The sequence below is a fragment of the Pipra filicauda genome, unplaced genomic scaffold (assembly GCF_003945595.2).
Source record: "Pipra filicauda isolate LSUMZ 115617 unplaced genomic scaffold, ASM394559v2 scaffold144_size1929842_pilon, whole genome shotgun sequence".
Lineage (NCBI taxonomy): Eukaryota > Metazoa > Chordata > Aves > Passeriformes > Pipridae > Pipra > Pipra filicauda.
In genome coordinates this window covers 706144-732654 of record NW_024103929.1, presented here as the reverse complement: position 1 = coordinate 732654, position 26511 = coordinate 706144, and the positions used below count along the sequence as shown (strand labels likewise).

The window sequence follows — 26511 nt, the reverse complement described above, 5'->3', positions numbered from 1 at the left end:
CTAATTCTTAGCCCTTAGCCAAAATGAGTGGTAAGACACTCTTATTTAAACATACACACTTCCCGGTTTGCAATCCACTAACAGGACGTATTACGAGGGAAGAAGTTTTCCAGCTGAGCTGGATTTCCATCTGGAGCCCGCTCAAGGCAGTAGGCAAAACAAGCCAAAGACTGCAGGGTGTGGTCTTGTGCCTACTTTTCCTGTGCCAGGGAAATGGGAATTGATTATTCCCATTTGAAGAGCTAATCCCTGCTTCCCACTTGCAAAACTCTTTGCTCCCAGCCTCACAGAAACAGCAAAGGTATAGCTGGCTGTGTGGTGGGTTCCTCCCCCAGCAGCTCCTGCATTAAAATGAAGTGCTGCTCTTCCATCTTGCCCTGTCTTTTCCATTTTCTGCTCCAGATGCAGCCTCATCCTTGCCCCCCCCCCCAGCACTGGGGGTGCAAATGCACAAACGGCTGTTGAGCCCTGATAGCAGATTAGCTGAAGACAAGGGTCCTCCTGTACTGCAAGGGAGGGAGAGCTGACTCACAAAACCAACTTGAATTTTGCAATGTTTAAAAAGGCATTGTCTCATCTCAATGACTTTTTTTGTTTGTTCTGTGTTTGACTAACTGCACAGGAAGAGGGATGCATTGGAAACAGAAGAAATACTTTCGAAGTCTGTAAAACCTGCAGATATAATTAAAGGTAAGCCCACACAGGTATGAATATACTGCTGTTATTTGTGTAATACTTTATGCAATATGTGCTTAACATTGGCAAATACTTTTTAGTATTACAGTGCTCAACAACTTTGTTTATGCTCAGGAAGCAAACTGAGATTTCTTTTTCTCAGTCTGTCTCTGGCATTCTATATTCACTGGACCATGCCTTGTTTCTCTGAAGGCATGTTTGGCACAGAATAAGGTTTGGGTTTTCTGTGTGGAAATGAGGGCCAGTGAGTATGTCTTCATGCTATAAAGATGAGTCAGAACAGAGGTCTTAACTAGCTCTGAGCTAATACAGTCGTGATCCATTTTGGTATTTAAATGATGTGTCCAGTCATCTTGTTGCTTGTGGTTGGTCCCCTTTGCCACTGGGTAAGAACAGGAAATTCTGGGGAGCTTCAGATGCAGTTAAGATAGAATAAAAATTTATAGCCTAGTGATTACACCGCAAGAATAGAGATGACCACAGATGTTCAATATTACCCTAAACTAAGTCCACTTAATGTTGGGCTGCTTGTTCAGAGCTCTGTCAGAAGAACCTGCAGCAGTTGGAAGGATGAGTATTTGATACAGCAATAGGTAAAAGGTTGTTAATGAACCTAAGACATGAAATTATATAAGTCGAAGTACTATTGCACATCTTTCTTCTGGTTTATCCTCTGCACTATGGCTTCTCATTTTTGAAGATACAGAGAATTTCTAGTTCATGAAAGTTAAGTTGGTGAGACTTTATGTAAAAAACCTAAAACTTATGGATATGCTTTTAGGGTTCTTAGAATGTATTTCCCTGGGAGAGGAAAAAAGCATGCATTCTTCACACTCTTCCTTGTTCTGACATGGATGAACTATCTCATCCTAAGTAGGCAAAAAAAATAATACTGCCTCTTATTGAGAGCTCTTGTGCTTGTTTCTGTTGCCTGGGATATTTCTTTGAACTTTTTTCCCTTTCTAAAAATTAGAGTGTTTACTCATTACTGCTTAATGTATTAAATGAGTGACAATTTATTTAATGCTCCTCTTTGAGGTTTCATTCTTTGTGCTGAGTATCATATATATTATTCAGCTCTAAGAGCCACAGTCTGCTTTCAGCATGAAGCGTTCCTGGAACTTAATTCTCCACTTCTATTGAGACATGCAGGCTTTTACTTAAGATAAGCATTGATAGCTACTCTGTTTTGAACAAAGTGAACATGAATCTAAAAACCAGCCAGCATTATCTCTGGCTTTGCCACTCCACAGCTATTCACATTCAGGTACATGAAGTGATGCCATTAGTTACTCTTGTTGTGTTACAATGACCTGGGCACCAAAGCTGTCCTGCTGGTGAAACAAGTCTTCAGCTGACACCCACCTGGCCATTCTAACACAGACTTAGTAAAGCATTTCCACAGGAGACATTTCTTTCTTGGGACAAGTTCATGATGATCTGTGTTGCAGGGCTGCGCATTCCACTTGCTGACACCTCCTCCCATGCATTTCCTTTAAACCCCTTGCAGAATAGCTTCTTTGGAAAAGCTGATAATGTCTACAGGAGCAATGACCATGGGTGTAACTGAAAGGCAAGTCTGCATTTTAGAACAGTAGTACAGAAATGAGTAATTCCAAAAATGAGATTAGTTACAAAATGTATGATAATTCTACTGTGAATTTTCTGTTGGTCCTAAACTGTTCTCGTGCACTGCTCTCACTATGTTACTCCTGTTGCTACCTAGTCCCTAAAAAACCCGGAATAGATGGTCCTCCTTGAAGAAACTTACAGTTGCACAGACAGATGGGGGAAACAAATAGAAAAACTACAATGTTGAGCAATAAAGCAGATTGGGACTTTCAGTGCACTGAGAGCCTGGCTGTTGTCAAATGGGTTTATGGGAATCATACTAAAGGAACGGCTTTTTGTACCAGTTTTGTCTTAAATGGGACATTTGAAGGATGCTAACTAACTCAGAATTCTTCCCACATGTGGGATAAAAAAGCTTAAAATGTGTAGTTTTAAACATTAAATGGATGCAGTTGCATAACATTGGTCAAATGTTTCTGTATCAGAAGAGAGGGCTGAGACAGGAATAAGCTGTGAAGATTGAGGGAATTCAAACAACAGTACCAGTACAACGAGATGCAGCAGGATCCGAGTTAACGAACATGCTACATGGTCAAAAGCAACAGAAGATCAGCCCTGAGGTAGCACAGTGAATGGCTGTGGCAGGGAAAGGCTGTGTTTGTGAAGCAATAGTGGGGCACTGTGAAGGTGGTAGGTAGGTAGTTAACTGCTACTGTTATTTCAGAGAACTGAGGGGTTCACACATTTATGATTGCTCCTCTTAAGCCGAAGGATGACAGCTAGACTGGGGCTTAGACTGGGAGTAGTTAGACTTGGGAGGATCATTAAATCCCTTCCAACCCAAACCATTCTATGCTTCTATGACTTGAAGGCCAGCAAAGCCATTAAGCAGAAGATCTGAGACAAAGATGGTGAATTCTTCCTGGCAGAACAGCCCAGCTGCAGCAGAGGACAGCCTAAGTAGGCTGCTGATTTTGGGGACTCTCTCCAAGGAAGTCAGACCTGTGAATCTTGAGCAAAGGAATCAAATCTGGGTGCTCTCCAGTCCTAGGAGTGAAGGGTGTGCACACTTTGTTTTAGAGTGCAAGCTTTCGTAGGGACCTGCGTCTTTTGTGAATATGATTGGAGAAGGTCTACCACATCTTGTTTCATTTTCATGGAGGAATACTTTTCAATATTTTCAGTTAATACACATTAATTATTTGATGCCCAGCTAGATCTAACAGCACTGTGTCAAAACTGCTGGGGAACATGAATGTCGTGGCATAGCAGGATAAATTCTGTTCATGTACAGAGTTTTAGGTCTGCAGTTTATGGCTTTAGAAAATGTAGACTTCTTCAGGATTAGCTGCTAGCTGAGTGGGGATGGTTAGGGCTGCAGCTTTCAGTTTCTGTGACTGCTCCTCAGTTAAGTACCTTACCCAAGGTCTCAGAGGAAGACTGTGAAGGAAGGCAAAAGCATCCACACTTTCTGTATCCTTGGCTACTTTTTTAAACTGTAGACTGTGTATTTGTTTAGTATTTTTCATTGAGGATGTTTATTCACAGGAAAAACAAAGCATAACTGTGTTAATGGAGTTTATTTAAAAGTTGCAAAGTGTAAGCAGAGCCCAGTCAGCTGTTAACACCTCCTTAAAAAAAGGAATAGCTAGGAGAAGGATTTTGTAATGGAGTGATACCAACTAAAACTATCTAAACTATTAAGTACTTTCAAAGTTTCCACTCAGAACAAAGGTAAGACAGAAAGACTTTTCTTGAACTATTTTAGTGTGAGCCAAAAACTTTAGTGCCATTATTAAATAGTGAGGTGTGTGGTGGAGGCATTTTTTTTTGTTTTAATTTTTTTTTTAAGAATACTTTAGAAAATATCTAACTAACTGTATTTATCAGTTAGTGCAATCCCAAACTGATTGCACTTAAACATTTTTCTGGTTCATGATCAGATTGGGTTTTTCAGTAGTGAGAAGCAGACTGGTGTAGAAGTTGCTCAAGTTTATGATCACAGAATCACAGAATATTCTGAGTTGGAAGGGACCCACAAGGATCATTGAGTCCAGCTCTTAAGTGAATGGCCCATACAGCGATCAAACCCCTGATCCTGGCACTATTAGCCCCATGCTCTAACCAACTGAGCTAATTATGCTTATCAAATGCATGTTGAGTTCTTCCTGAACACTTGATGCTTTATACAAACACTGATTAGAATTATTGAGGGCAAATACGGTCCCCAGAAGGGTCAGAGCTGGAGAGATGGTGTAATATAGACCAGCTGCTGTAAGTGTTCAGGATGCCAAGAGCATAACAGGGTTTCCTTCAGTCCCAGCTGGTCTGCATGAAGGGAAGAGCTGGTTTGGAGGCTGTGACTTAGAGACTTTCCCTTCTCTGTAAGCAAAGGAATTGGCTTTTCAGCCCTGCAGCCCCTCTGGAGACAGCTCTAAGGCAGCAGTGGGATAAGACACTGGGGATCAAGCAAGCAACAGCCGGGTATTTGGCTGAAATCTGGGTGTTTAGCTGACTAATATTAGGCTGAACAAATAATTTCTTGCAGAAATGTTTCTATCTTTATCGGGAGCTGGGAACTTTCATGTTTTTAACCGTGTCTATAAATACTGAAAACAGTGAGGATTTTCTCCTTTGAGACATCTCTATTTTTAAGAACACAGTTGGTAGTTACAGACGTATCATCTCCACAACTGCTGTGCCAGCAGTAGCACCAGTACAGGTGCTATTCCTGCACCTCAGCTCTCCCGTTCTCACCCTGCTGTACCCAGGACTCACTGCCTGACTCCTGTCTGCCTACAGAACAAGGGGTTGGCAGCACTGAGCTGTGCAGTGGCCATAGGACTGAGAGCCTGGTTTTGTCTGAAGATTTGAGCTGTGGATAGCATCTGTGTGCTATTTCCTGCAATGGAGCACTCTCTAACCAGGCTCTTGAAGAAATGGTAAAAAGGCAAAATAGGGGATTTTCTTGTGAAACATGTATTTTAAAATGTTGCTGACATGTAGGGATCCTTCTAATTTTAGGGGCTGATGAATAAGCAGAATTTATGTTCACATTGAGTGAGGTTATCAAGACCCATGCTGGAAGTGTTTACCAGCACCAGAACTGTATTTACTAACAGCATCACTCAGCTGTACTAGTGGTCCCATCTTTAGGAAAGGGAATAATTGACTCTTTGCCCAAAATCACCACTCAGTAACTATTGGCACTGCAGTTAATTTACAGGTATGGGGATGCATTTCAGTTTATTGTACCAACACAGTAACACACACACACAACCCCCCTCTGTGGGTGGTGCTGGGCACAGGGCTCTCAGGACCCCTCAACCAAGCCTCTCCGCCCCTTTGTCTCCCAGCCTCAGGCCCTTGGGCAGGCTCTGCCTTCCACTGCCACCCCTCCCCAAAGGCCTAAAATCAGAGAATCACAGAATTGTTAGGGTTAGAAGGGACCTCTGGAGATCCCTAGTCCAACCCCTCTGCCTAGGCACGGTCACCTAGAGTAGGTGACACAGAGAAGTGTCCAGGTGGGTTTAGAATGTCTCCAGAGAGAGAGACTCCATGCCCTCCCAGGGCAGCCTGTTCCAGTGCTCTGCCATGCTCAGCATAAAGAAGTTCTTCCTCATGTTGAGGTGAAGCTTCTTGTGTTTTTGTTTATGGCCATTGCTCCTCATCATGTTGCTGGGCACCACTGAAAAGAGTCTGGCACCATTCTGGGACTTCAGACTGCAGAAGACTGAGGGAGGAGACCTCGCTATGGTCTTCAACATCCTCACGAGGGGAAACAGAGGGGGAGGCAGATACCGATCTCTTCATACCTATCTCTTCACTCTCGTGATCAGTGACAGGATTTGAGGCAAAGGCATGAAGCTGAGCCAGGGCAGTTTTAGGTTGGATATCAGGAAAAGGATTTTCATCCAGAAGGTGGCTGAGCACTGGAAGAGGCTCCCCAAGGAAGTGGTCACAGCACCAGGCCTGCCAGAGTTCGGGAAGCATTTGGGCAATGCTCTAAAGGCACATGGTGTGATTCTTGCAATGTCCTGAACAAGGCCAGGAGTTGGACTCGATGATACTGATGGGTCCCTTCCAACTCAGCATATTCTGTGATTCTCTGATCATCTTGGCACCTGCCTTTGACATTATTTATATGCATTAACGAGATCCCCTCTCCGTTTCCTGCTCTCTAGACAGAAAAGGCCCAGCTCCCGCAGTGTCTCCTCATAAGATAGATGCTTCAATCCCCTCATCGTCTTTGCGACCTCCGCTGGACCCTCTCCGGTAAGTCCTTGTCTTTCTTGTACTGAGGAGCCCAGAACAGGGTACAGTAAGTGAAAGTGAGAAGAAACACACAGACAAACACCAAGCCCCGTTTTGCCCCGTTTTGTGCGGCGGGAGGAACAGGGAACAGGCACAGGGACACAAACAAGAACACCCCCTTCCCGCGGCGCCCGCGCTGAGGGGCGGCGCGCGGCGCATGCGCGGCGGAAGGGGCCGGGGGCCGCCACCTCCTCCCTCCGCCTCCCCGCGGGCCGGGCCGGGCGCGCAGGCGCGGCGGGGCCGGGGCGGGCAGGGGCGGCGGGGCCGAGCGGCGGCGGCGGCGGCCGGGGGGGAGCGGCCGGGGAGGTGCTGCCGCGCTCTCGCTGTCCCTGACCCTCCGCGCCATGTTGTTGTGAGCCCCGGGCGGGCGGGAGGGCAGGCAGGAAGGAGCGGCGCCCGGAGGGAGCGGCAGGAGGAGGAGGAGGAGGAGGAGGAGGAGGAGGAGGAAGAGGAAGGGGCCGGCGGGCGGGCAGGGGTGTCCCAGCGGCCGCTCCGGCTCCATCGCCGCCAGCCCAACCCGTGAGTACCCGGGGGGGGGCCGGCGCCGCGCTGGAGAGGCCGCGGGCGGGCGGAGCGGGCGGGCGGGCCCCCCTTCCTCCAGCCCCCTTTTGTCTGCGGGCTCGGCTGCGCGCCGAGGGAGGGGAGAGGGAGGGGAGGAGGAGGAGGAGGAGGGAGGGGGCCATGTTGTGGCAGGTCACCGGGCGGCGCGGGGCCTGCGCGGCGGCCTCGCCGCCTTTGTGTCCGCCCGGGAGCGGCGCCGAGGTGGGGACGGAGCGGGCGCTGTGAGGGGCGGCGGGGAGGGAGGGGCGGCATTGTGCGCTCCGAGGGGCCCGGGAGTAGCCGCCCCCGGCCGGGGGGGTGTGCGGGGCCGGGTCGGTGCCCGGCAGAGCCCCGGGGGCCCGGGGCAGGCGGGGGCGGGCACCGCGCCGGGGCTACAAAGGGCTCCGGCGCAGGGAGAGCGGGACCGGGGGCGGCGCTCGGACCCCACGGGCCATGGCGGGGCTGGGATCGCACGGGCTTTGTTCGAGCGGGCGAAAAACTTATGTTATATTTTTTTGGTACTCTCAAGGATAATAACCGCTTCCTCAGACCCCGCAGCGAGGAGGCCAAACGCTTTCGGTAGCTGGTAGCACACAATGAAGCGGTGGGGTTTGGTTCTGCTTCAAACGTGCCTGCGCAGAACCACAATAACAAAAAGTTGAGGAAAATGCTCCCTGCCCTGAGTGGATCGTGCGTGCAGCGAGCAGTCTGGGGGTTAATCTCCTTGGCATTCGTTGTGCAAAGATTATTTTTTTTTTGTCATTGTTTTCTTTCGTACATTTCATAAGGTCAGGCTCTGTTTCCTTGAGAGAAAATTAATATACACGGGACGGTTTATATTCTTCTGGCTTACAGGTTGTAGCAAGATGGCTTAGCACCAAAATGTGCAGCGTGTTTGAGATGTGATAAAGAGGCTTTTATCAGCTGAGTTTGGGATGCTTTTTTTCCCCGAGGTGTCTATGAGCAGTGAGAATCGGTAAAAGTTCTTGTATCGCCTAATAGTCACATGCCGTATGTTAACAAAATACTTTGAGGTTTATTTTACTTTCTCTTTGTTGTGTCTCAGCTGAGAGGTGAGGCCTTCTTACTTGCAATGAGTTGATGGTATAGTTCTTCACGTATGTAGGATATGAATGCATTTGAAATATAATTACTATGCCGTGATACTATTTTTACATTTAAAGCGTAGTATTTTGTTATATTTTAGTATTTTGTTCAATTTAGTCATTTCTGGATTTAAAAACAGATGTTAACAACAGTTGCAGTTTTGTTAAGAAGCTGAGGGAAATATTGCCTCCCTTTTTCTGCTCCACAACTGTGTCAACGCGAATATAAATATGCTAGGGAGGTGGGAGAAGGAAACTTGAATAAAAAGGGAAATGCTAATTTAGTGGTGGTGTAGTTTGGGTTATATGTGTGGAAATGACACCAAATCACCTGACAGTTTCCTGAAGTGTTCAGGGAGTTGAAAATTTGGAATGTGTCCCAGCAGAATGGTTAGTAGGCAAATGCATGTGAGAAACTGCTTGATAATGCACATTCTGCAGTTTATTATGTGGATGCTGCACGTAGGAAAGTCCATCTTATTTGAATAGTATTTTTTCTGCATTAATGAGAATGGCTCTTTTTCTTCCCTATAGTATCATCCCGTAGTACCGAATCTTTTTCTTCTATGTTGTGGATATTGGCACAGTGCTGAGGCAATTGTGATGTCTCTGGTATCGTGATTGAGCCAATAGTGCAGGCAGTTGGCTGAGAGCTGGGCTCGCCTGTTTTTTTATGAGAAGATTCCTCTTGTTATGACAGTATATATTAGATCTTACACTGGACTGTAGAGCACATTGAAGGCTTTATGTAGCTGTTTTCCTTGGGTGTTTCTCTGCAGTGTTCTCAGTGGGCCAGATGTTGCAGATGTTTGGGGCAAGTATGTTAACAGGACATGAGCTTGTTGAACACTGTGAATTAGAGCTGACTTTTCAACAGCACTTTTAGATATTACCCCCTCCCCTTGATTTAGTGATATGTGAGTGTGAACTGAATGATCAGCATTTGCAAAAGCATTCTCCTTGATAACTTCTTTTTTTTTTTTTTTTTTTGCACAATGGTTTCTAAAACCGCAGAGTTATTAGGCCAGGTTTTTATATGAAGGCAAGTAATCCAGTAGATAGTTTGAATTCCTTCTTGTATGTCTTCCTGCTTCTTTTTGAATGTGGAATTATATAAAAATTAACTGTTTATTGCCCTAAAAAGAAACCTAAATTCTCTTGAGTGTTAAATTCTTTCTGTGTTGGGAGTCTCTGTGAAACAAGTATCAATACATTGTATTTTCTTTAAAAAAAGTTTCTGATAGAAAGTCTACAAAGGAACATAAGACTGTTCAGTAGACATGCCTTATAAGTATTTCTAGTAGTACGTATCATATATGTAGGTATGGGAGAGTTATCAATCTTCTTTCTCTTCAAAAAATTTAGTTGAAAATGCTTGCCTCGTTAAATGTGAATTTCCCCACCCATAACATAGCTGTTGTCTTCATTATTCCACACAATGCAACCATTCCAGTGTTGTCACAAAGCCAGTGCCCAGGCTTTTGTCTCAGAAATGGGGCAAGAAGTCTTTAGTTTAAAAGCTGGTTCTCTCCTATAACAAATAATACCGGTTGTGTAGTGCTGCTAATAGTGAAGTTGGAGGCACTTCACAGTCATATGGTAGAAAAGCATTTTAAATTACATCAAAACATATAAAGGGGTTCAGTTCTAGCTGCTTCAGTGTCATTTCAAACAAGTTGTATAAAATTTCTTTTATAGCAACGGCTTGCACGCCTAAAATTTATAGCAAGTTTTAGTTTGGATCTCACTCAGAATACCTGCTGTGGCTTTTAGAATAGTAGACAAGAACTGGTATGTGAAATGTTTGGTTTACAAATAAAGACCAGATGTCATCCCTAGCAATATCTCTAAAGATTATATTTCATTATTGCTTAACAGATTTTTTTTTTCCTAACCATGACTATTTAAGAGCAGTTGTATATATGTAGAAGAAATATGTCTGAGGAGGTTATGACAACCATCTTGGAAGTTGAGAAAGAAATGCAAACTCTAAAATGTAGCAACAGCATCTCTGTAATAATCCACATTTGACTTATTTGCCAGCTGCTCTGCATATGCATCTATTTGCACTAAACTTGAGCAGTGATATGATCCTCTGTCCTCTGCTGGCTGTGCTAAATAGCACATCCACAGCCTTTCTAAAAGGCTTATTTTTTTGCAACAAATATTTGTGTACATTGGACTAAGTAATATTTTGTGTACATTTCGTAATTTTGATTATTTTCGATTTTAATTTTTCATACAATTCCAAGATAGGTTCCCTCTGCTTCATCAGTGTTATTAAAGTTACAGGTAATAGGTCTGATTGTCTGTCTTTCCATATAAAGCTCTCAACATGTAAATCCTAATGGAAATGAGAGTTGTGTCAGACCTATGTTCATAACTTTGCTCTTATATTTCATCCATGTTATTTTGAGGAAGAATTTGGGGTGATGTATTGAACTAGTCAGACACATTTTGTATGGCTGATATGAATTTTCACATAGAATTTGTTCACAAATATCTTTAAAGGGGAAGTGAGTTTTTAAAAGCTGGATTGAATTCTGTAACTCTTAACACGTGTGTATTGATTAAATACAAAGCTAGACTTGCTGGAGATGACTTTGTGCAGTTGAGCTAAAAATAAGGAGTCTGTCTGCCTTGACTCATATTTTTCAAGTATCTTTTGTTTATCTCCTTTATGATATATATTGCTTGAACTTGAGTTTTGAGCATGGTACGATGGTGAGTTAGTCACTTCTAAAGAAGTTGCAGAACTGATGTTAGTAGGGTATTTCATCATCATCGTGGTTACTGAAGCAAATATTTACTGTAACGGTACTGATAAGACAAAGTAGCTTTAGATCTTATATGTTACAAATCCAAGATTATTCAAGATTATTTTTAAAAAGTACTTATACCATATAACTGTCTATATATTATATATTTCCCTAAAGATGGGACATTCAGTAGTCTGTAAGACTCAGTGAAAAAGGTAGAATTGTGTAAAGGGATTAAAGGACTGTGGTTTCTCTTGTCTGTATTTCAGACCTAAGTGTTGTAGTCTGATTAAATATCTTTCCACATATTTACATTTTATTTGGACTTGATACTTTTGTTTAGCATGAAAAGTGAGACATTTCTTGGACTTGATTTTTTTTTTCCTCCTCAGAAAATACTAAGGTGAGATTGTAGGTGGTAGTTTATGGCTTATATTTGTCCACTTAGATACTAAAAGGCCATACTAAAAGTAACACCAGTTATGGTAGATTAAGAATGTGTGGAGATCATTAAGTGTGTGTGTTGAGGCAGGGGCAGGTATTTTTTCCTGCAGAGGATTTTGTCCATACCAGAGATTTTTGCTGTTGACATTTATACTTGTTTTAAGCCATGACTTAAATGCTTCACAAGTAAGATGACAAACTTAATATTAAATCTGAGCCAGAAATCTTTATTTTGTGAAGACCCCCAAATGTACTCTTGTGGGTTTTAGAGACTTTTAATGTTGATTACTGTGTTAGAATCTTACATAGCTTAACACATGTGAAAGAAAAACTGAGGCTGGCGTGGAAGAGTGAGATGTAGTTCAGATAGAGAAGTTAGTTTTCTGTGCTACTTTGTTGCATAGTCTACTAACTATAGAATCAGACATAGTAGTGTGAGAGAATTGGTGGTTTTACACATCATGCTGAGTAATAATGTAAAAAACTGCTGCCGTTATGATCGAACATTGTATTTTAATTTTTTTTTTAAGCAAGGAAATATCTGGGCAAGAATTTATAATATATGGAGCTCTACCATTTTAATACATTGTCTTGTAAAAAAACTCTGGTAGTTTTTTTTTCTTTTAGACTCCTAGTTTGGCAGTGGTATGTATAATTTAAAGTTTAAATCAATAAATATATTTGGTGATGAATATTGTTCTTATATTGCTTGGACTTCTTTTTTCCCCCCTACTAATTGTGAGAGCTGCATATTTAAACATATGTGGGAAAGTCTTTTATGTCGAGAAGAGTTTTTCTTCTTAGGTTTTTGTGTGGAATGAGCATTCCATGTGTCCTCCTAGGCATGAATGAAGTGTCCTGGCAGGAGATCAGAGGAATGATGCATGTGAACATTGGTCAGGAAGCCAATGGGGTTAGAGCAGGGATTGCCCCGGCTGGAACAGTAGTTGCAGTAACATCAGGGCCCAATTCAGGTGGAAACACTCCTCACACCATCCCTGCAGTTGTGGTGTCAGTTGTTTCCAGTATCCAGGTATCCCTCCGTGGGTGTTCCCAGGATGATGGCACAGCAGACTAGAGGGCAGCTGTGTGGGGCAAACACCGCTGGCCCGCAGGAGATGGCATTCATATAGGTCATGCAGTGGGACGTTGCTTTGTTTTTCTTTGGAACAGTTGCTGTGTTTTGTGTCAAATCCACATCTTTAGGAACACCATGTGTGAATTAAGCTGCCTTTTCAAGGCTGTAATAATCTAAACTGTAAAACTTGCAGTTAATTTTGTTAAAGCAGTTATAAATGAAACTGCATGAAATAATTTTGAAATGTTCTGTTGGAACTGTTCATTTAACTTATATAAGCATTTCATATTTCTGTGAGTACCTGTTTTTTATCAGAATACAATCAAATCATTAGTTTTGAATTTATGGAAAGCATTTGGTTCAGTTTGAAAAGGTACTTGCTCCTGGTCAGCTTTATGAGAAGTGATATGCATTTAGCACTGAGTCTTACTTGTTATACTTGCAGATAGAAACATTTTATTCAGGTGAAATAGAAGTAGTAGAAGTGTAGATCAAAATGTAACTTTCTCCTTTTGCAGATCGTAACCTAGAAGAAAAAGAAAATCTAGTTTTAAGCTTTTTGCCCCCAAATGTTTGATACAGCTTCCCAAGTTTCCTTTAAAAGCTTCATTCTGTTTGTCAGATGGGAATGGCATTTCCCCAGGGACTCCTGTACTGTGCCACAATTAAGTCCACAAGGGACTTTTTTGCACCTTCCCAAGCCCAAGAATTTTAGTATTGTGTTCAAAAAAATGTAGTAAATGTAGGAGCAAAGGTAAATAAACAAAATTTGCTGTCTTTAAAAGTGGGAATGCCTGTTGTCTGGTTTTTTCTTCACCCGTTCTTTCTCAATTTTAATTTCTTTTGGCACTTTGTTTCTGGCTTTACTCATCTACTGTTTTCTCCTTCTTATATAGGCCTACATAGCAAAAGAAAAAACCTTTTCCCCTGACATCCTGCTTTATGTTCTATCACATTCTTTATTACTTATACAGAAACCATAAAGCAGTTTTGTAAATCTAGGATTTTACAGTATTCTACTTGTCCACATGGATACAATTCCTGAGTATGGAAATGCTGGGTTTTTCCTTGGTAGCGTTCAGTCTGTTGCACAGGTAATGGTGATGATTTTCACTAGCATTTCCCAAGGCTGATATGTTGTGTAGATAAAATTATTCACAGGTAGGTAAGTGCTGAATAACAGTTGCATCTCTCTTCTGCCACCTGTTTTCCATTCCCAGTACTCAGAGCCATGCCTTAATCAGCACCTTTGTTTAATTCAGTTAGGTCCATCAAAATATTTTTGGATTCCTCCCACAGGTAAATGTCATGAACCTCATATGTGTTTTCTGGTAACTGGAATGGGGGATGCAGAAGAACCAGTCTTAATTTTTGAAGTCCTTCAGTGGTTTTGCACATTATGAAGATTTAGTGAAGGGGAAGCTACTCTTATTTTGCTGTGTATTATCCATGTGAAAATAGCAGTTGCCAACTTAATGTAATCACTACCACTGTTGTGCCACTTTTCACTGTTCTTCCTTAGCAATATGAACTAGCAGAAATCAAGGACATATCAGGGGACTTCTCTGTTTAAGTTCTTTGATTTGAGCTCTGTACCAGTGGATTTTTTTGGATTTAGTTACAATGGAAGTTATTCTTTTGGGGTTTTTTTGTTGGTTTTTTTTTTTTTTTTTTTTTAAGAACATGCAACTCTAGAGTTAGAAGTACTAAAGGACTGTGTTTTCTAAAATCTATATTTATGCAAACAGTGGAGGGAGGTAAACTGTGATTGTGCTCTGTGTCTATTACACAGACTGTGTAGGTTAATATATTAAAGACAAATTTTTTATGCATTTAGAGAAAAAATGGAAAGAAAACTAATAGGAGCAAGTTTAGTAGATGAATATCTTGTAATGGCTGATTTTCACAGAATATCAGAATGGGTTTTGGGTTGGGAGGGACCTTAAAGATCATCCAGTTCCAACCCCCCTTGCCATGGGCTGGGACACCATCCATTAGACCAAGTTGCTCAAAGCCTTGTCCAGCCTGGCCTTGAACACTTCCAGGGATGGGGCTGTGAGACCCTGGATTGTTATAGTAGTTATTGGCTCGGACCAACTCAAGTGTGTGTGTGAGGGGGGAGGGGGGAAGGGGTAGATCAAATTTCACGAAGGTGAGGTGATGTCCTGCCCATACTCCAGGCCCTTGAAGCCTCCTCGGTCAGCCCTGGAGCAGCTCTCAGTCGCTGGAACTTCAGAGCACTGCCCACACCGTACCTTGGAGCCCCTGACCCAGCCCCACAACAGCTGTCACACGGGAGCACTGCCCACACCACATGGCACCCTGGAGCTACTAAACCAGTCTCAGAATGTCTGACACTCCTGAGGTCCTGCCTGGGGATTGGGGGTGTGGCCACAGGGGGGTCAAAGCAAATAAAAGTGGTGCTCTCCATGTTGTTCAGGCCCTGCCACCTGGACATGTGGAAGCTGGACTTGCACAGGACTCTGGGTGGTAGCTATAAGTCTCTCCTTTTCTCTCTCTTTACTTCTCCTAATCTCCCTTCTTAATATTTTGGGTAACTTAAAACTGAATGGGTTGGATTTTACTGAGTTGTATGGGTGGCATGTGCTAAGTCAATGCCTTGTGGAATGCTTTACTTTAGTTGATTGTTACCCTTTAAACTTTTGACAAGTTCCCTTATTTTCTAAAGTTTCCTAGTAGAAGTACCTCCTGAGAAAACGTGTGCAGCATTTCTCCCTTGTGCTCTCTCTCAAGGTATGAAAAGAGGTGAAGACACTTTTGAAAAAGATTTGGTGGGTGAATTTTTGGAGCCTTGTATATTTTTAAAGTAAAACCCTTCAGTGAGCTCATAGGTCTGAGCCTGGAGTCTTACAGTGGCATCCACAACTTCTCTAGGCAACCTGTTCCAGTGCCTCACCATCCTCACAGTAAAGAATTTCTTCCTAATACTTAGTATAAAGCTGCCCTCTGTCAGTATAAAACCATGCTCTCTTGTCCTGTCCCTCCATGCCCTTGTAAGTAGTCCCTCTCCAGCTCTCTTATAACCCCTTTAGGTACTGGAAGATGCTATAAGGTCTTCTGGGTTCCTTCTCTTCTCCAGGCTGAACAACCCCAGCTCTCCACCAAAATCCCAAGACCTTCTCCCGAGTGCTGTGCTTGATGCAGTCCTCCAGGTTGGAATAGTCCTCTGGAAGTCATTGGTCCAACCCCTCTGCTCAAGCAGGACTACCAGAGCCCAGATTGCTAGATAGAGATGTATATAAGAAGTAGAAATGAAGACACCGAGATCTTTTCTTCATCATACATTATCTAAGTGTAGCTGAAAACTGTGGCTTTGACATAAATTTTAACATATCATACGGCAGTCAAAGAATGTAAGGTAATGCCAAAGTAGTAAAAAAGCATTCTAGAAAATATAGCAAGACTGAACCATTTTTTTTGTGAAGCTCTAGCCCCAGTGTTCCAGTAGGAACTTAGAATAAATAGAAAGTTAAATACAAAGGTGTAAAATTGTGAATTCAGGGATTTTTCAAGTGAAAAGAAATCACAAGAAGTAAAAAGTTTTCATATATTGAAAATGAAGATTGCCTGAATTATCTTGGGAAATCCACTAGTCTTTGGTCAAGAAACTCACATGAGAGTGAGGCCTTAACAGGATTCAAGTAAATACAGAATGTGGAGAAACCTTATATTCACTTTCATACCAGAGGATACCTGATACTTTTGGCTGACTCTGTGTGATACATAGAAGTGAGTTGAAAGAGTTGTTGTGAACAACTAGACGAACATATCAACTTGCCTGGAATCACTGATGGATTGTGAGAAATCTGCAAATTAGTTAGTGCTAAAGAAGTTAGTAAGAGAATAAGCAGTTGATGAATATACTTCATTAATTCAATGAAATTAATTCATGGGAAGATTAGGGAAGCATTATCTTGGTATTCTGAAAACCATCCGAAATGTCGTCAAAAAAACTGAACATCTTATTAAGCATAAGGCATAACAATATCTTTAGTAAAGATAATTAATTATTTGTCTAGCAGGATATTTAATTTTCACTCTGGTTGAAAGACTGAAGAATTGCTTGTCAGGGTCCTTTATAAGGGATTATTGAAGAATGAACTGTGGGAATTGTCACTGAAGTGTCAGTGATTGGAAGGCAATTCATGCCATTAATAACAAGCTTTAACTTTTGGTCAGTCCTGAAGTGGTCAACTAGTTGAACTAGAAGATTCCTTCCAACTAAAATATTCTATTGTATATTAATGCACAGTATCATTAGAGGCCGTCGGTAGCACAGAGAAAGATCCAAGTGGGTTATCCTGGAGATCCATGGTAGGACTGAGGCTTGATGTATGTCAATTTGGAAATTATCAAGACTGTATTGGAAGATCTTCAGGTGGCACACACATAAGAAGAGCAAGAAGTTCCAACACACCACAGTTGAATGGGATTCACTACACGTAGCAAAAAGAATTTTCCATCTCAACCAACTGTGCACTTGACACGTTGGTGTCCAAATTAACTGACCACTCTGGCTCAGAACTCACGTAATTGGCTCATAAAACATTCAGAATAAGAGGCACAGAAACACGTGATATTGTTACATTCACACTGTGTTCTTCAGCTGTAACAATGAAAATTGGAGCGATGGACAACAGTTACTCGTGGCAAACACTTTGGAAAAGTTGAACTACTTTACTGGCAGAGAGAGAGGCTCTACAGAATATTTGGCAGCATAGAGGAGGGCAGAGGCTAGGGGAGCATGCACTTGCATGAGGGGCGATAACCAAAATTCTTTGGACACTCAGCTGAAACGTAGTGCATGCACAACTCCTCGGTATAAGCTGTCAAAGCCAGAAGTGTTGAGTCAGGAGACCACCACTGTCACCTTCCATAATAAAACAGTAGTGACCATCCAGTCACTGACAGGGCTAAGTATAAACTCCTTAATCTAGAGACAGTCATCCCTGAGTCTCATTCATCTTTCTTTAAAATACTTAATATTGAAAAGAGTTATAAAGGATAATGGAATAAGTATAAAAACTATTTTGCTTGTGGTTTTGACCTTTTTTATTCTTTCCCTCAAGACCAAAAAAGCCTTCAGTCTCTTTGCTAGCAGAGCAACTGGTGTGGCATCATTTTGTTCACATCCCCATGGGGCTGCAGATAGGTTAGTGATCTGCTTGTCATTAATTCACATCACTTCTGTAATGAAGAATTGTCTAGGATACAAAGGCTTAGTGATCAGCAGTCTGTCCATAATATTTGGAGTTACAGAGATTAGATTTTTGGGAAGCTCAGGATATATTTTCTAGGATGTCAGAATACTTGCAAATGTTCTCCCGTGTGCTGAAGCAAAGAGCTACAGCAGTGTGATACTGCCCAAGCTACTTGTCCTGTCTTTTCCTAAATCAGCTCCATTAACTTCATTCCCTCATGACAAAGGTACTTAAATACTTTATTAGTTTAAGCTAAATACTTAGGTTATGAATTTTAACTTGATATGTGCTTCTTTGCTTTTTGCTTTTGAAGAAGAAAGAGTTGATAAGCAAAAGACTGACGGAAAGCTCTGGCTGTAGCAGCCTTTTCAAAGACTCCAAGGGATAGTGATGCTATAAACAAAAGAACATAAATTGTATCTTTGCACAAGTTCAGTTGCTGCAACTCATTTGTGTTAGAATTTACAAACGTCTTGAAGTTTTGTGAGTAGCTGCTGTAACAAAGAAAAACCCTTCTTCAGAGGGGGAAGAGCAGAGAGAACAAAGGAAAGAGTCTTACTGAGTTCAAGAGCTTTTTGGCACTTCTGTGGTCTGGAGGAGAAGCTGTATCAGTTTTTGCAAGTATTCAGCATGCCTTCCATGGAGGTCTATTAAAATTAATATAGCCATGAGAAAATGGTTAGATATTATTAAACTAATAAAATGTGGAAGCGTTTAATAGGATAAAATGGATCATTCCTAGCAAAAATTTTGCCCTGGTTTTAAACAATAAGGTTGTTTTGTTTGTTGTTCAAATAAGATAGACTAATATGTTTGTACAATGGAAACTGGGAAATAATTTACCATATGAGACCTCACAGTCATGTAGCCATCCCTTGAAACAATGAACATAATCTCTTCATTCAAATTGAGAACAACATAATCTGTTTCCTGACCTTACAGTGGGAGTTGCATATCCTGAATCATTAATTCTTCATTTTATGTGTTCTGCTTAAGACTGTCCTTAAAAATCTAAGTGTGGTTGCAGTCCATTTCTTTATTTCCTATCTTTGCAACTTTTTCTTAAGTTTGAAAATAAAGTATAATTGTGCAATATAACTATTTTTTTCAAGTACTTTCAAAATCATTTTCATTAAAAGATTTTTAAAGACTTTTTTCAAGTGTTAGTCAACTGTGCAACACAAATACTTTAATGGCTAGTTTATCATTGTAAAAGCTCGAGTTTTGTCACAACTGATTGATGGGTCATTCTCCCTCTAAAGTTAACATCCATCTGAAGCTGTTCTAAAGATCATTTATTTCTATTTCTGCAAGCAGCAGGTTCTATAACAATTTTATTCTAAATATTGTCTTTCTTAGTTTTGCTGTGGTTTTAGTTTTTAGTTTGCCATTTTCATCAATTAGTTCCAGTAGCATTTAGCTCCACCGAACTAAAAATCCAGATTATGAATGTCAAATGTATGATGTAAGCAGCTTCTCAAACTTGCTAGTAAGTAAAAATTTTCAAGTGTCGCAAATTCAGAAAAGAAATCTTAGACTGGAAGGATTTTCTGTTGTGGTTAGAGGAGAGCTGGGGGTAAGAATATTTGATTCCTGTTCTGGAAACTGTATTCCCTGTTTAAACATCTTGCTTAGCAAGTACCTGGTGAGATTCTTCTGTCGTACTAGTGCTGTATAATTTGGGGCAAGTATAAGTTTTTCGAGTGAATTTTAAAGTTGGGGGGGTTTTTATGTTTAAAAAAACTTAAATCTTACAACCTCCATACTTGAGACACCACCTTATTGCCTGTTTGTGACTCTCAGTTCTGGTAGCATACATAGCTGGAAAGAGGAAATGTGTCTGTCTTTTCCCCTCTCTTTGATTTTAAATAGCCAAAAAGGAGTATTTTGTGACGTACTGCAAGGTGATTTCATGTAATTGGACTGAAAGAAAAGCATGGAGAAATTTTCTGTGATATACTTTAAAACGTTTCCCCAGCTAGAGAGAAGAAAATTACAGTGTTGAATTTTGCAGATACTTGATTTGTATTTTTAGTAGTTTCCAGCGTGTAGTGCCTGGAATAGGCAGCTTCACATGAACTGCCATCAGGGCAGGAGGAGAGTTATTGCAGTCACCTGACTTGTGCAAACAAGTTTGTTCCATGTGACTTCTGTTGTTCAGAGACTCTTTTCCTTAATCACTCCTTCCAGTCACAGTTGCTGTTTTGATGCACCTGCACAGTTTCTGACCTTTTCAACGACATTTCCAACTGCGGGTGATAGTTTCGGCCGGTGAGATGCTTGACCAGTTCCCACCCACTGCGTGTTGCCTGGTGTGCTGTTGAGCTGTGAACTGCTACCCCCTCTTTGTGGACTTAGTTGTGTCTTTATTATATCTTCACAAGCATCCTTGTGTTTTCCAACATACATCAAGGCAGGTGGAAATGTGCAGGAGTATCCAAATACCTGGTGCTCACACGTTGAGTGTCCGAATGTGAATGGCTGCTTTACTCTCACTTCACCAGTTCGGTGTCTTATTGTATCAGTCTTTGTAATTTGTGGTACACTTAGACTGAGAGTTCTTTGAAGCAGATTCCTTCATGCTTTAGTGCTTATTCAGTAATTAGCATAGGGTGAGTCTGGTTTGATACTACAGCAAACAAATTGCACGTGGTCAGCTGTGCATTATCTTGGATTTACATACAGATAAATTATCCTGTGTGCTTGTACAGCAGTAGCTCTGTGCAGAATCAGTTCATGTCTGTGAGGAATTACTGACAGTAGCACAAACCTGAGTGGTGTTGCTGCTTCTGCTGCTTCTGGAAGTAACATGAGCTGGGAGCAGCCTTTGGAGCCTGACCATGGGAAGCAGAGACCTGAGCTGGCGACTTATAGAGCCTCCTGAAATTTCTTCTCATTTATTCCCACGTGCTCCAGCTTCTAGGTGGGATTACAAGTGAGGCCTCCTTCCAAATGTGGTTACTGTGTGGTTACAGAGTTTTGTCCCAAAGCTAAAACTGGTTTTAGGCATTCTAGGGGAGTTTTGCAGAGACATCCAGGATAAGGTGGTGGGAGCCAATAAACTTGGGGGAAAATGTCTATATATAGGCATTCAGGCATTTGACATTTGCTGTAAATTTCTTCATATGTTCTTAGTCACTTTCTTACATTTTTCAAGATGTCAAGAAAGTGAAAATATTTAAAATTTAGGTCAGTATTATTTTGCTTAATCTAAGTTCTTGTCTGCAGGTTTAGAATGTTGTTTGCTTTTTTTTTTATATGATTAAAATTGGGGCTTATGAAAGTGTATGACACTGCTTTATTGCATGGAGGAGCTACATTTAGCTTTCTGAACTACCTTGGTTTGATACCATTTATATTAAAGTCAGGCTGAAGAGGGCCCTTGTGTGTCTTTGTGAAGGTAATGGAAGAGTTATGTGAAAGCTTTTTCTCTTCAGTTTAAAGACAAAGAGCAAAACAAAGTGGGTAAATACCTGAAGGGAAGCAGGAGGGGCAGCTGTTTTTACGTATAAGTGCTCTTGAATTTTTGGCTTCTTAAATGAAGAGGTTGAAGTATTTGGTTTTAACTCCATTGTAGCACAGATGTATCAATGCCAATCTTTGACCTAATTTTTATTATGAAGTTTTTGTCACTTAAATTTGAATTATAAATAACCTACTTTGTTTGGGTTGGGATTTTTTTTTTAATTTTTATTTTTTTTTTATTTTTGTTTATTGTCATTGGCGTGAATTCTTTTGTGCTATTTTAGGCTGGTTTTTACTTCCTTTGAAGGACTATGCTGGTCAACATTTAATGAGATATTAATGTTCAAGGCTAAGCTGTGGCTCTTAGTGAACTAGAAATGAGGCTTACTGAATTAGAAGTAGTCTCTAGGATTTTTTTACAGTTGGCTATTTTTTTTCAGCTTTTAGGCAGTTGTAGAAATGTATGGGTAGTTTAAGTACACGTTGTCCAAGAGAACATCCTTAAAAAACAGCTGAAATAATTGATAACAGCAGTTTCTTTCAGTGTCCATTCACCTGCTGTAGACAGATAAGTAGAAAGCACATGTGCCTCCCTACAGCAAGGGAGACACTAAAAACACACCAAAAGAAACGTTTTACCCTTCTCTGCTGTCCTTGAGGTTATGCAGGGTTTAAAGGCTCAAAAAAAATCAAGGTAGATTTTGAAGCAGGCTGGCATATATTTGAAACTTCGGGCTTTTTCACTGTCATTTTTTGCTGGTAATACAGGGAAGATGTGAGTTGTGTCAGTACCTTTCTTACAACTACTTATTCATAGTGGAGTGAGGAGTCTAAAAATTCTGGATTTCTTTTTTGGACTATCAGCTATTCAATTCATTGTATAATGACTAGGTAGTTTTGTGTCTTCATCTCTGGTTTTAGCCCCCACTTTGAGAACACCAGACTGTGTTGGTATTCCCTGGATGCCCCTTGCCTGTCAGGGGAGGAAAAAACCCAAAAGAAAACAAACCACCAACAGAGTTCCGTCAAAGGGTACTGGATCATGAGGGAGAAGTCATGATGCCAGAAACTTCTGGGCAGGAGAATTACTGGGAGAACTTTAGTTTTTGATGTGGTGTTCTTGAAAACTGTATCCTTAAGAAATTAATGTAATGCATGAAAAATGTTCTGGAGTAAAGAAAATGAAAGTAAATGCTCTGAAGAAGGGGATTGTTACATATCAAGAACTGCCGGGGGTGGGAGGACCATTTGTGATATCAGCTCTACAATAACACAAATTAAACTGTTAAAACTACTTCTTGGAAATTCTGTCAGAGTGAGTTCTCAAGTTTCCTGAGCCCCACTTTTAATGGGAGGGTGTGTGTATATATACATATGTACAAAATACTTTTCTTGGTAGAATTATATTGTCTTTAAATGAGTTGTGTTCCATGGGATTCCTTAAAATCACATTCTTTTTAGATGGTGTTAAAAACCCAATTTTTCAAACAGAAATTTAAAGTTTGTTTTTTACTTTTCAGATGGTTTGGGGTTTATACAGAGGAGCACTCAAGGGTTTTTTAAAGTTTTTTAACTTACTAAATAAAGTTTTTGAATGAGAGCAAATGAAGTAGTGAAGGATGATGTCTCAAAACAGCCACACATCAAATTAATGTCACACTTCCGTACAGAACTATCTGTGTAGTTATTACTCACTGACAAAGCCTTTCCGTATAGAACCAACAGTAATGGTTAGAAATTTGGCTCACAAATTCCTCTAAACTTCTGTTACATCACCAGCAGCACTTGCTACTCTATTACCAGAAAGGTGGTGCTGACTGATCAGTTTAACAAGACAAGTGTAGATTTTTAAAATTAGGGAAAAAAAAAGTTTAGTCATGTGCATGTAAGTAATTCTGCACAAATTAAATTAAGCATGTTTAGACAGGAACTGCAATTCAAATTTCATTCACAGCTTTGTTTTCAAACTTCCTGAATATATTCAGTGTCTTCTTCTTTTGTTTCTGGTATATTTATGCAGGAGCATTGGAGTGAGAGTTGCAGAGCAATGTGTGCACAATGAGTGCAGCAGGGGAAGGTGAAGAGTCTTACCAAACTAGATGGGATTATACCTGAACTATTTCACATTAAAGATTAAACCTGTATATTAAAAATAGTTCTTCAGTTAATTTACAAGCAGTAAAGGACCAATCAGCCCCTTTTTCGAAGAATTACATTTTTCTGTAGCTCATTTAAATAATAAGCTAAAAAATGTATGGAAAATAATTTTTTAACCAATCATAGTAATTAAATTTTTTAAATAATTTCTTGTTTACAAAAGCTCCCACTGGACAAGTTTTTATGGGATTTTTCTTCCATTCTGTAAAATTACATTATATAAACTTTTTATCACCTGCCTCATGTCTAAATTTTTATTCTACAAACTTCTACAACATCTGTCACTCTTCTTCCTGTTCTGTACATTTCTTAGAAACTCTTTTGAGTAGATAATTCCTTACACAATTAAAAAACTTTGAGAAATCTGCCAAGTTATTTAATATAAACTATATGCCCTACTTATGTTGGATTATATCACTTCAGCTCTTCAAATGGAGCGAACAGTATAACTGTTATAAATAGTTATGAAATCTGGTTTCAGCACAGACACATTATTAATTTATGTGAGCCTGGTGATCTGCCAGTATTTGGCTGCAGGGATTAAAATTCTGAGCTTGAGGGCATCCTACAGTACTTTAGAAAAACTTGTGCAAACAGTTCTGCCGGTCTCAGAGCAAAGATTGACCTCGTTGGGTGGGAAGAGAGGCATAAAAGCCTGTGCAGTGAAGAAGTGAGTTTCTTCCGTGATGGGAGAGCTCATGTTTAGGGGGACCAAGGGCAGTTGCCTATTTCTCAGAGTCCATAGCTGGGAGCAGAACCGAAGGTTTCTGAATCCTTTTAGACCAGCAAACCATCATCACATAGCTCTGAAACAGGTGGCAAGATGTCCATCATTTTCCTCTGCTTTTCTTCGTGGGAGGTGATACCCTGTTTCTCTCTGTATCATGTGTTGGCAGAGGACTATGCAAGTAAATCAGTAATTTCCAAACTTGGTGACTTGTGAGAGGCCATCCAGCATAGTTTGAGGTATCTATAGATACATATAGTTGATAAAAACTTGGAAAATTTCTTCCTGCTTTGTACATGCTTCCAGATTATTGATATTCCTATTGAAAAAAAAGCAAGCAAAGCATTTGGTCAGCTCTTCAGGTCACCTTGCCCTTTTGTGACTTGGCTTTTTCAGCAGGCTGGGCAGTGCTTTTGCTGAGTGTATTCCCCTGCCCCTTGAACATGCTGCAGAAACTCTACCTCGAAATCTATTTGTTTCATTTTTGTCATTGTTAATGTGTTCAGCACTGCTAGAATTGCTTCTCAAACTACAGTACAAAGTTCACAAGGAAGTAAAGCACAAGAACATTAAGATCCAGATCAGACTGCTGAGCCGGGCCAAATAAATTGACAAATTTGGGTTTGTTAGAGTATTTGGATGTATTAAGGGTCATAGAGTGTAAAAGTATAGCTCAATTTGAGAATATGAGTTAAAAAGCCAAAAATACAGCACTTGAAAGATTAGTCACTTACCTGCAGAAGTTTTAGTTGGTTCCATGTGGCCCTCAGAAAATGTTACCTCTTATCAAAACATGACATACTTGTAGACTTTGAATTACTTGGGAGCACAACTTTCAGTAACCAGTTTGGTAGTAAGAGAACCTTTGGTTCCTTGATGCTTCAAAGAGGTATGAGAAGATGCATCTACACAAAAGCAGCTTTAATCAAAGAAATGCCTTGTTTTCTTTTAATGTTGCAGAAAATATTTGGTGTTTTGTTACCAACTTGTGTACAGAACAGTTCAATTGTGTTTATAGTAGTTGCCTGTTCAGCTGCTCAACAGCTTTTGTTATCTGGATGCACTATGGGCTGGCCTCTAAACCAAAGTAAGGACATTTTAGCTAGTTTGGCAAAAATATTCTAGAGTAGAAATCTATAATACAGCCCTGAACTGCAGTATGTCAGAACAGAGGTTTGGAGATTTGCAGTTCAGGCTTGTTGTGTGGTTTTCATTTCTTGGCCTTTGTATGAATCCCTACTGGATTTGTGTCTGATGTTTTAGCTTTTATTAGAAATATTATTTTTATTTAGTAGTTTCAAGTTGGCTACCTATATGAGAGGTTTTAGGTGGATTGTTTTTTTAGGGTCTTTCAAATGTCTAGTCAAATGTCTGACGTGACTTTACAATACAGTGTTTAACTTAAAGGAGGGCTGGCAGAATTGCTAAATGTTGTGTTTTCAAATGCAACCATTTTTGTGTTTTCAAGTTAATTTAACTAGCTCATAAGCGTATACCTTACATAAGATAAATGCTACAGAAGAACCACCCCTGTAGAAAACTACTGGAAGTCCTTCAGTAAAATAAAGAAGCTGAAGCATTTGCGACAAGAAATGAAGCTTCCCTTTCTTTCCAGTCCCAGTGCTGGGATTACCAGATGTTTTGTGTTGGATTTCTGGCCTAGGACACATCTTCAAATGCAAAATGTGTCCTCCTTTTGTTTGTCACAGTGGTTAGGGTGTTTGCCTGGGAGGGAAGGGACAGGATGGGATTTGGGATATGTTAATGCAGAAAAAGTGATTTTCCTACTTTCTGGTCAGCTGCTTTAACCACTTTTGATGTATAAAATGAAGTCATATCTTTCTCTTTCATACTGTATTTTTTTGTTATTATTTTCCACAGACTTTTTTTCAAAGAAGGGACTGTATTTTGCTTTTGCAAGAAGATGGTTACAGGCTTATTTCTGGCAGGATTCAGCGTTATTTGAGAGAGTTCTTGTTTCTAGATCTGGATGCCTGCATTCCAGAAATGGATATTACTGTGAGCAGTGTTTCTTGTGGTAATCCTAGATGACTGTCCAGTCCAGAGTCTACCTCCTGGATTCTGTCTTCAGTTACATGAGGACACGGTTTCATGTTACTGGTTTATCATGTAGGCACCACTAAGCAAGCGAGTGCTCCTTCCCCACCTTGCTACACACCGGTGTGTCCCTATTGCTTTCCCCATGTCAAATGTGGTGGTCTCACCACTGTGGTGTTTTAGCCATTTCAGCTGTGTGATCTGGTGAAACCCTTATGCATGGAAAAAGAAGGAAAAAAACTTCTGAAAAGGTTCTGAAGAGCTTTAATTGATGATTACCAAGGTCATTCAAGGGGATTGATAAAAGCAGTTGGGGGAAGTCCTCAACAGAGTAAAGGAAGGTTTTTGCACAGGCCTCTAGATTTATAATAAA

The 26511-nt window shown here is 40.7% G+C and overlaps 1 protein-coding gene across 7 annotated transcripts in view; it reads left to right on the top strand.

Moving 5' to 3' along the window:
• The first annotated feature begins 7034 nt into the window (after nt 1–7034).
• PUM2 (pumilio RNA binding family member 2) overlaps nt 7035–26511 on the top strand; it is a 71456-nt gene continuing 51979 nt past the window's right edge. For 2 of the 7 annotated variants that reach the window (XM_039378716.1, XM_039378713.1), the window contains exon 1: nt 7044–7101. The gene's annotated coding sequence lies outside the window, so the exon portion shown is untranslated. Of the gene's footprint in view, nt 7102–26511 lie in introns of all 7 variants that reach the window. The other 5 variants (XM_027723283.2, XM_039378715.1, XM_039378711.1 and 2 more) reach the window with 5 other exon arrangements.